The sequence below is a fragment of the Entelurus aequoreus genome, linkage group LG08 (genome assembly GCF_033978785.1).
Source record: "Entelurus aequoreus isolate RoL-2023_Sb linkage group LG08, RoL_Eaeq_v1.1, whole genome shotgun sequence".
Lineage (NCBI taxonomy): Eukaryota > Metazoa > Chordata > Actinopteri > Syngnathiformes > Syngnathidae > Entelurus > Entelurus aequoreus.
This window is the reverse complement of record NC_084738.1, coordinates 29965791-29975016: the sequence shown is the minus strand read 5'-3', so window position 1 is coordinate 29975016 and position 9226 is coordinate 29965791.

Sequence of the window (9226 nt, the reverse complement as noted above, 5' to 3'; positions counted from 1 at the left end):
ACCACCACCCGTCCCCCCTAATCCCCCCCCCCCCCCCCCCTTTTCAATGACTGGAGGGAGCTCTGATTGGCTACTGGCTCTTTCTCTCAAATCCCTCTTACTTCGAATTCACCTCCCTGCTCTTACACCCTCTGAAATTTGACCTAGGAGCGCGCCCTCAGCCTGCTGCGCGCCACACGTCCCGCTATCAGATACACTTTGGCACCTGCAAAACTACTACTGACAAATGCCAACAACGGTTTTGAGACTTTCGAGTTAGCACGCAGGCACTGAATAGTGTCCAGGGCCAAATCCGGGCCCTGTGCATACATGCAAGAGCACTTGATTTCGCAATGTATTGTGGGGGCTGGGTAGCCATTGTTGCTGGACAAAGTTTGTGTTCACATGGCTGTACTCGACCAGCGGTATTGTGAGAGAGTGCAACAAACTGGATTCAAATTGATCATAAGAAAGGAAGAAAAAAATCAAGGGAGTGTAATGAAACAAACTGAACCTTGTTTCCAGGGCTCGCCATCTTGGAAAATAAGTAAAATTGGGGGTATTGATCCATTAGAGCACTACCAAAAGACGAAATTTGAGCAAGCTGTGTCCTTCTGTTGTCAACGGAGTCAGTTTTTATACAGGCCAGAAATTTCAGAATGCAAAGGCTCAGAGACAAACCAACTTGTCTTTCTTTAAACATTTTTTAAAAGTGTTTTAAGCTCAATTTACTGCGACAACAAGCTTAGTATATTTAGCACACCCCTTATGGTTGAGGATTTTGGTCTTGACCTCTGTATGTATGATGAGATTATCACAGATCTTCAAGATGCAACCTTTTAATCAAATTTGAATAATAGGACATTGAGACTGATTTGGTGGATTTAAAATTCCTTTTTTTATTTATAAATGAAGTTGTAAATGGGTATTTGGTGGGTAGATTCTAAAATGTATTGTATTGTATTGTATTTTGTATATTATATGATGATGTATATTTTAACTGTGGGTCCCTGACCATAAGCTGTGTGCTTCTAAGGATGACCATTTTGCAGAACGGACTCTGATATTAACAAAAGAAACAATAATGAAATACAAAACTATGTCTGTCTGTAAATAAATAAATACATTTAAAATAATTAAAAATAGAAAGATCTTGGAATTTTACATCAGAAAAAGAAGACTGTCGTCCTTCAAGATAAAAAATCTAAACAGTACAGTAACAGGTGTCTCCGGCAGAAATATATTTCGAACTAAATATATTTCACGTCTGAAATACATTGTGCAAAAAGCAGCACTAATGAACTTTTCAAACTTCATACAATATTTTCATAACTTTAGGGATGACACAACTACCATATTTTCCGGACTGTAAGGCGCACTTAAAATCCTTTTTTTGGCTCAAAACTCGACGGTGCACCTAATAACTCGGTGCGCCTATTGTACGGAATCATTCTGGTTTTGCTCACCGACCTCAAAGCTATTGTATTTGCTTCATGGTGTAATGATAAGTGTGACCAGTAGATGGCAGTCAAACATAAGAGATACGTGTACAGTACACTGCAATAGGATGGCAATATCACTCAAGTAAACACCAACATTTCATATGTTCCATTGAAAATATAGAACATTACACACAGCGCTCAAAAATCTATCAACATGTTTTAATATGACTTTGTTAAGCTATGAAGCCGCGCCGCTTGGTGGATTGTCGGCCCATTAAACATACGAGTATTAGTCTGGTGTGTGTATAAGGTAAGACATATTATCTTGCGTTTGGTTTCGCAATATTGTGCAAAAGCAACTTTTCTTATCTTCTGGTACCTGCTGATCTATATTTGGGATCTGCATAAGTCCTGAAAATTGCGCGCGTCCACTTTTGAAGTCCGTACCGACAACTTAGTCGATCGAGAAAAAATGTTTCTCTAACTTCTTGTTATGGGACATTCATCCTCCGCTGTTGCCATTTCTAATATAAAGTAGTGTAAAGTTCTTACTTATATCTGTCAGTAAACTCGCCATGAAAGCGCTAAAACATGCAGTGAGTTTACATTATCCGGAAGCGACTGTCAGAAAGCGGCTTGAAGATGATCTGTAAAACATAATATATGCAACATTTTGACCAAAGAACCACCATTACATGTTATGTAGACCAAAAGGAAGTGTTTTCAATTTAGAATTTTTTTTATAATGACTCCTTATGTGGCTTTTATATGAAAAAGATTGTGAGAGAATTTGTATCGCTTTTACTGGCACTTAGCGACTTTGAGGAGGGTGGCAGGAACCCTGCCACACAAAAAACGACAAATGACTTGCTTTTCGGCAAACGGCTGTCCCCCATTCGTTAAAAAGCCGGAAGTCGATGCGAACGGCTGCGTGCCGCCAGAACACTAAAAGAAGAAAAACGCCTATGTGCAATTACTGCTATTATGGCCGAAGCTGCAAAACAACCAAAGTAACAAAAAGATTTTTCTGAGGAGACAGAAAAAGGGAGCTTACCCGGGAAAAAAAGGACAATCACGATCAACATTGCCCCAGCTTTCACTCGCCTGTGCGAGCTCAATGATGAGGGATTGTTCGGTCTATGTTGCTTTAGCTCTGTTCTTGCTGGAGTTGTAAGTACCTTTCGATGCTCAAATCAAAATGGTAATGCTATTGTTAGCTATCGGAAATGTGCGTGGTAGCAACAAATAGCCACCGGCATGATAGTCCACAGTTCCACACTACTTCCTTTGAAAAAACTCTCCCACCGGTCCTTCTTTGCTTAGGACCTGTATCCGCCCCGATACACTTTTGGTAGTAGCTTCATGTTTGTAGCGCAATCAAAGATAATGTATTGATAGTATCTGCTATTTAACATTAGCATAGCTATTAGAGATGTAATATTTGTGCCAATATTACAGGGGACATAACGTGCAGTTTGACGCTGTATACGCTAGTCCTTATGGGAAATGTGGTTTTCTTATTGCAAAACACTACTGCTTTGGTCCACTGGTGCCGCCAAAATCAACCAAAATTGAAAGCTCTTAAGTGGGGTTTTAATGTGGAAAATATTTAAAGTCTTCTCAGTTATTGATCTATGAATAGGGGTATTGCTTTGTTCCCAAATACTGTACATTGTTCGCAACCAGCAGCTACCTTAGCTTATCTTACACTAACAGCCTACTAAATGCCATGTGTGCAACAGAATCAAACAGGCTTTATTCAAACTTACCAGTGTGAAAATGCCGTAAACACACCAACATGTATGAGGTGATGATGTTAAAAGTGGTGTTTGATCATCTCACAGCTGCTATGCTGGTTATTTATTGTCTCTTTATTAGTTCACTAACCCGATTTCCCTGGCTTTGTTTCCACGCTAGAAATAAGATTAAAAATGTTTTCAAGCAATCGTAAAGTTAAGTTAAAGTACCAATGATTGTCACAAACACACTAGGTGTGGTGAAATTGTTCCCTGCATCTCTGCATTTGACCCATCCTCATGACTACCATTGTTGCAGTTATTGATGCTGCATGTTCGCGACATATTTGAAACTTGTTAGCAAAAATATAATGTCAGCTCAGTCGCTAGAATATTAATGTGAAGCGGTACTGTTTTTTATATTACAGGAATGCACTGTAAAAACAACTACCGTATGTCTACAGTAATTACTGGCAAGCTCATTCACCAGAATTTAAAGTGGTACATTTTTCAATTTACAGTAATGCAGTAAAAACAACCGTTGATTTAACGGTAAAATACCTGCAGCCATAATTTTCCTGCAATAAAAGTGGTACTGTTATTTTCTATTTACAATAAATTTCTGGTGACTGACCTGTCAATTTATTTACAGTAAAATCCACATAATTTTTTTTAACAGTGTAAAATGATTTCATGAGGAATACATTGTTCACTTATATCATTTTCAAGTGCAAAATAACACACTTAACATAGTTTTTTTGTTAAAAAAAAAACTAGCTAAGCTTCCTGGCACGACCCCTTCTTTGGATTGAACCCAGGGGCACAGTGAGCATTAGCCATTATATTATAATTAGTGACGGAGCAAGAAGGGGCTAGGAACAACTTTGCGCTAAAATTTCTTATAAAGCGGGTTGTCATTCATTAACTAACATTTTACATGCGCTTTTTCAGGCAAAATGTGGCACCTGACAGATTGTGGGGCCCTACAGGCAGAGCGTGATCTGCTTATTGGAAGGGACATCCCTGCAGGTGTTGATTGTTGGCTTTTTGACAAAAGCGGCAAAATATTGGACATTTTCCTTTTGGGGTGTACTCGCTTTTGTTACCAGCAACCTAGACAATAATGTAGGGTGTAACAATTGATCTATATATGGATACATCGATTTATATTCCTAAATTTCAAGTATATCAATCTGTGCTCGGTAAGTTTACCTTCCAGAAGATAGGTATCGATCCAAGATTGTTTTAAAAGGGAATCGATTAATAGAAAAAGGAAAACATAGGATTCAAGAACGGCAGACTTGATATGAAGTTTAGCACTTTTAATGATAAGGACGTTATATGTTAAGTATGCTTGCCCGTGGCGTCATCAAAAAAAATGGCGGTTATCCACGGTGGTCGAGAAAGGTCTAAATAATTTCAAACACCACAAGGCAATACCATTATTTACAACACAAAAACTGTCAGCGACAGCACGATTGCAAAAGCCACAACAAATACAAACGACACAACAAAGTGATATAAAGCCGCAACACAACTTTTACAAAGGACGCAACCGACAAAACGGAAGTGAGCAGAGCAAGTTGCGGCGACACACCCACTTCTGGAACACAACAACTGGCAGCCAAGGAGAAGTCATTTCATTAAAAAAACAGGAAATAGAAGAGACAGATGAAGGAGGCTATGTAAATTAGGAAGGGAGGGACCAACATCATCAACAGGGAGGAGGGAACATACTTACTTCCGCACACCTGGGATGACCTGAGATGCTGGCCATTGGCGACATCAGGGCAGAGAACAGATACTGTATGGCCGGGTCGGGGAACTTTATTTAGCAGGTAAATCTATTGTTAAAATGTTGGTTACTGTATGTGTATTGAAAATTGCTTGAATGTTTAAAATGTGAGCTGAAAGTATATGTTTCCTTTTGATAATTTAACCTAGAATGTTAGTTGCACTTTATTCGAATAAGATTTGATTGCATTGGTCATGAATTTTTGTTTACTTGCTTGTTTGAATCAATAATTCATTTATACATAATTCCCTTTAAATAAAAAAACAGGAATATATGAAATGTCCACTATTTATTTCACAGTCACACTGGTTTGGTTACAGAATCGATTTTACTCACTGAATACGTTTTAAAAATCTAATTTTGTCTGTAAATCTTATCGGCAACCACAAATTCGGAATTGAATCGTTGTTAAAACGAATCGCTACATCCCTACTCTGTGTGTATGTTGAGTTATATTAACAGCATAGTAAATGTACACTGTTATACAAGCTGTACACTGACTACTCTACAAAACACGATGGCATTTCTTCAGTGTTTTCCAATTAAAATAGGCTGTATCGTAGATATTGGCACAAAAATGAGGTACTGTACAAGTTTTATGTTGCGTCTGTAATTCAGGGGCACGTATTGATTAGGCGCATCCAAAGCGTGCTCATGGGGTCTACTTGCACACCTCAGCTTGTTTTTATTGGGTTGCCATAGAAAGGAAATTACATTAAACTAGACAAAAACCTGTAAAAATGGTAAAGAGAGCAAAAAGACAATTCAAAGGGGGGGTTGGGCGGGGGGCTTATATGTTGACACAATTAACAAAAGCCCTGTCTTTAAATGTTAACATTGTTTATCCTTTTTTTTTAAAAAAAGTTATTTATACAAATATTGAAGTGGCTCCCCACATGTTTTTATTATTTTTTATGTAAAACTGCAACTAGTATGAAAGCTAAGAACAAAGGAATGAACTTCTGATTGAACTTATATGTACATGACTTTGTTACCTGCTTGCTATCTTTTGTTTTTTCATTTTTTCACACCTCAATTAGAAGCACATTTATGATAAATAAACACCAGTGGGACTTAATAATGACCACTTAAACTGTTGTTTTAACATGAATGTAAAAAAGACGGCATGCACCCATCATTACAAAATATAGCTTCACATAAATAACACGAGTCCGTTTGAATTGACATACTGTCAGTAAGGTGTGCATTATAATTCAACAATGTGTTTGTTTATCAATGTTGCCGTTGTACTACATTGCAAACTATTTTTGCCAGGTGGTATTTCTGAGCTCTTTTTGTGGTCATTTGATTGTGCTCCCTACACTAATATCACTGCCATGGGAACAAATCTAAATACTGCAGGATTGTCCAAACTTTTGAATGATGCGGGCACCAGGATATAATTTTTTTTAAAAGAATGTCGGGTTGTTATTAAAATGTCAAATTTTCTTGTTACTTTAGACTTTTGTGTATATATATGTATATATACAGGTATATATTCATCCATCCATTTTCTACCGCTTATCCCTTTTGGGGTCGCGGGGGGCGCTGGAGCCTTTGTACTGTATATATGTCTATATATGTGTGTATATGTATATATATAAATATATATATATATATAATTAATTATTTATATATATATATATATATATATATATATATATATATATATATATATATATATATATATATATATATATATATATATATATATATATATATATATATGCGTATATATACATATATGCATATATATATATATATACATATATACAAACCCTGTTTCCATGAGTTGGGAAGTTGTGTTAGATGTAAACAGAATACAATGATTTGCAAATCCTTTCCAACCCATATTTCAATTGAATGCACTACAAAGACAAGATATTTGATGTTCAAACTCATTAACTTTATTTTTTTTTGCAAATAATAATTAACTTAGAATTTCATGTCTGCAACACGTGCCAAAGTAGTTGGGAAAGGGCATGTTCACCACTGTGTTACATGGCCTTTCCTTTTAACAACACTCAGTAAACCTTTGGGAACTGAGGAGACACATTTTTTAAGCTTCTCAGGTGGAATTCTTTCCCATTCTTGCTTGATGTACAGCTTAAGTTGTTCAACAGTCCGGGGGTCTCCGTTGTGGTATTTTAGGCTTCATAATGCACCACACATTTTCAACGGGAGACAGGTCTGGACTACATGCAGGCCAGTGTAGTACCCGCACTCTTTTACTATGAAGCCACGTTGATGTAACACGTGGCTTGGCATTGTCTTGCTGAAATAAGCAGGGGTGTCCATGGTAATGTTGCTTGGATGGCAACATATGTTGCTCCAAAACCTGTATGTACCTTTCAGCATTAATGGCGCCTTCACAGATGTGTAAGTTACCCATGTCTTGGGCACTAATACACCCCCATACCATCACAGATGCTGGCTTTTCAGCTTTGCGCCTATAACAATCCGGATGGTTCTTTTCCTCTTTGGTCTGGAGGACACGACATCCACAGTTTCCAAAAACAATTTCAAATGTGGACTCGTCAGACCACAGAACACTTTTCCACTTTGTATCAGTCCATCTTAGATGAGCTCAGGCCCAGCGAAGCCGACTGTGTTTCTGGGTGTTGTTGATAAACGGTTTCAGCCTTGCATAGGAGTTTTAACTTGCACTTACAGATGTAGCGACCAACTGTAGTTACTGACAGTGGGTTTCTGAAGTGTTCCTGAGCCCATGTGGTGATCTCCTTTACACACTGATGTCGCTTGTTGATGCAGTACAGCCTGAGGGATCAAAGGTCACGGGCTTAGCTGCTTACGTGCAGTGATTTCTCCAGATTCTCTAAACCCTTTGATGATATTACGGACCGTAGATGGTGAAATCCCTAAATGCCTTGCAATAGCTGGTTGAGAAAGGTTTTTCTTAAACTGTTCAACAATTTGCTCACGCATTTGTTGACAAAGTGGTGACCCTCGCCCCATCCTTGTTTGTGAATGACTGAGCATTTCATGGAATCTACTTTTATACCCAATCATGGCACCCACCTGTTCCCAATTTGCCTGTTCACCTGTGGGATGTTCCAAATATAAGGTTTCTCATAGTCATTCACATCGACGTCCCACTGGGGTGAGTTTTTCCTTGCCCGTATGTGGGCTCTGTACCGAGGATGTCGTTGTGGCTTGTGCAGCCCTTTGAGACACTTGTGATTTAGGGCTATATAAATAAACTTTGATTGATTGATTGATTGAAATAAGTGTTTGATGAGCATTCCTCAACTTTATCAGTACTTATTGCCACCTTTCCCAACTTCTTTGTGCTGACATCAAATTCTAAAGTTAACGATTATTTGCAAAAAAAAATGTTTATCAGTTTGAACATCAAATATGTTGTCTTTGTAGCATATTCAACTGAATATGGGTTGAAAATGATTTGCAAATCATTGTATTCTGTTTATATTTACATCTAACACAATTTCCCAAGTCATATGGAAACGGGGTTTGTACATATGCGTATATATACATGTATGCATATATATATATATATGCATACATATATATATATATATATATATATATATATATATATATGCATATATATATATATATATATATATATATGCATATATATATATATATATATATATATATATATATATATATATATATATATATATATATATAATTAATATATATATATATATATATATAATTAATATATATATATATATATATATATATAATATATATATATATATATATATATAATTAATATATATATATATATATATATAATTAATATATATATATATATATATATATATATATAATTATATATATATATAATTAATATATATATATATATATATATATATATATATATATATATATATATATATATATATATATATATATATATATATATATATATATATATATATATATATATATATATATATATATATATATATATATATATATATATATATATATATATATATTAGTACTATAATACACCTCATGGTGCAACCTGGACACATCATCAGTGATTCTCCCGGGGTCATAGGGTGTTTCGGGTCTTAATCAAACACCCTCACCCGGGCGACCCAGCCGAGGGTGATCAGTACCTCGACTTGTGTCCAGGTAGCGCTCTACGCCACGCGTCCCCCCTCCTCAACCAGAGCCAACGTGAAGCCTTTTCAGACGCTTCCAATATGTTTTTTATGGCTCTTCTCCTGTGCAGTCCACAAATCCCAAGGAGCCCCAGGACCCGGTGTAAGGAC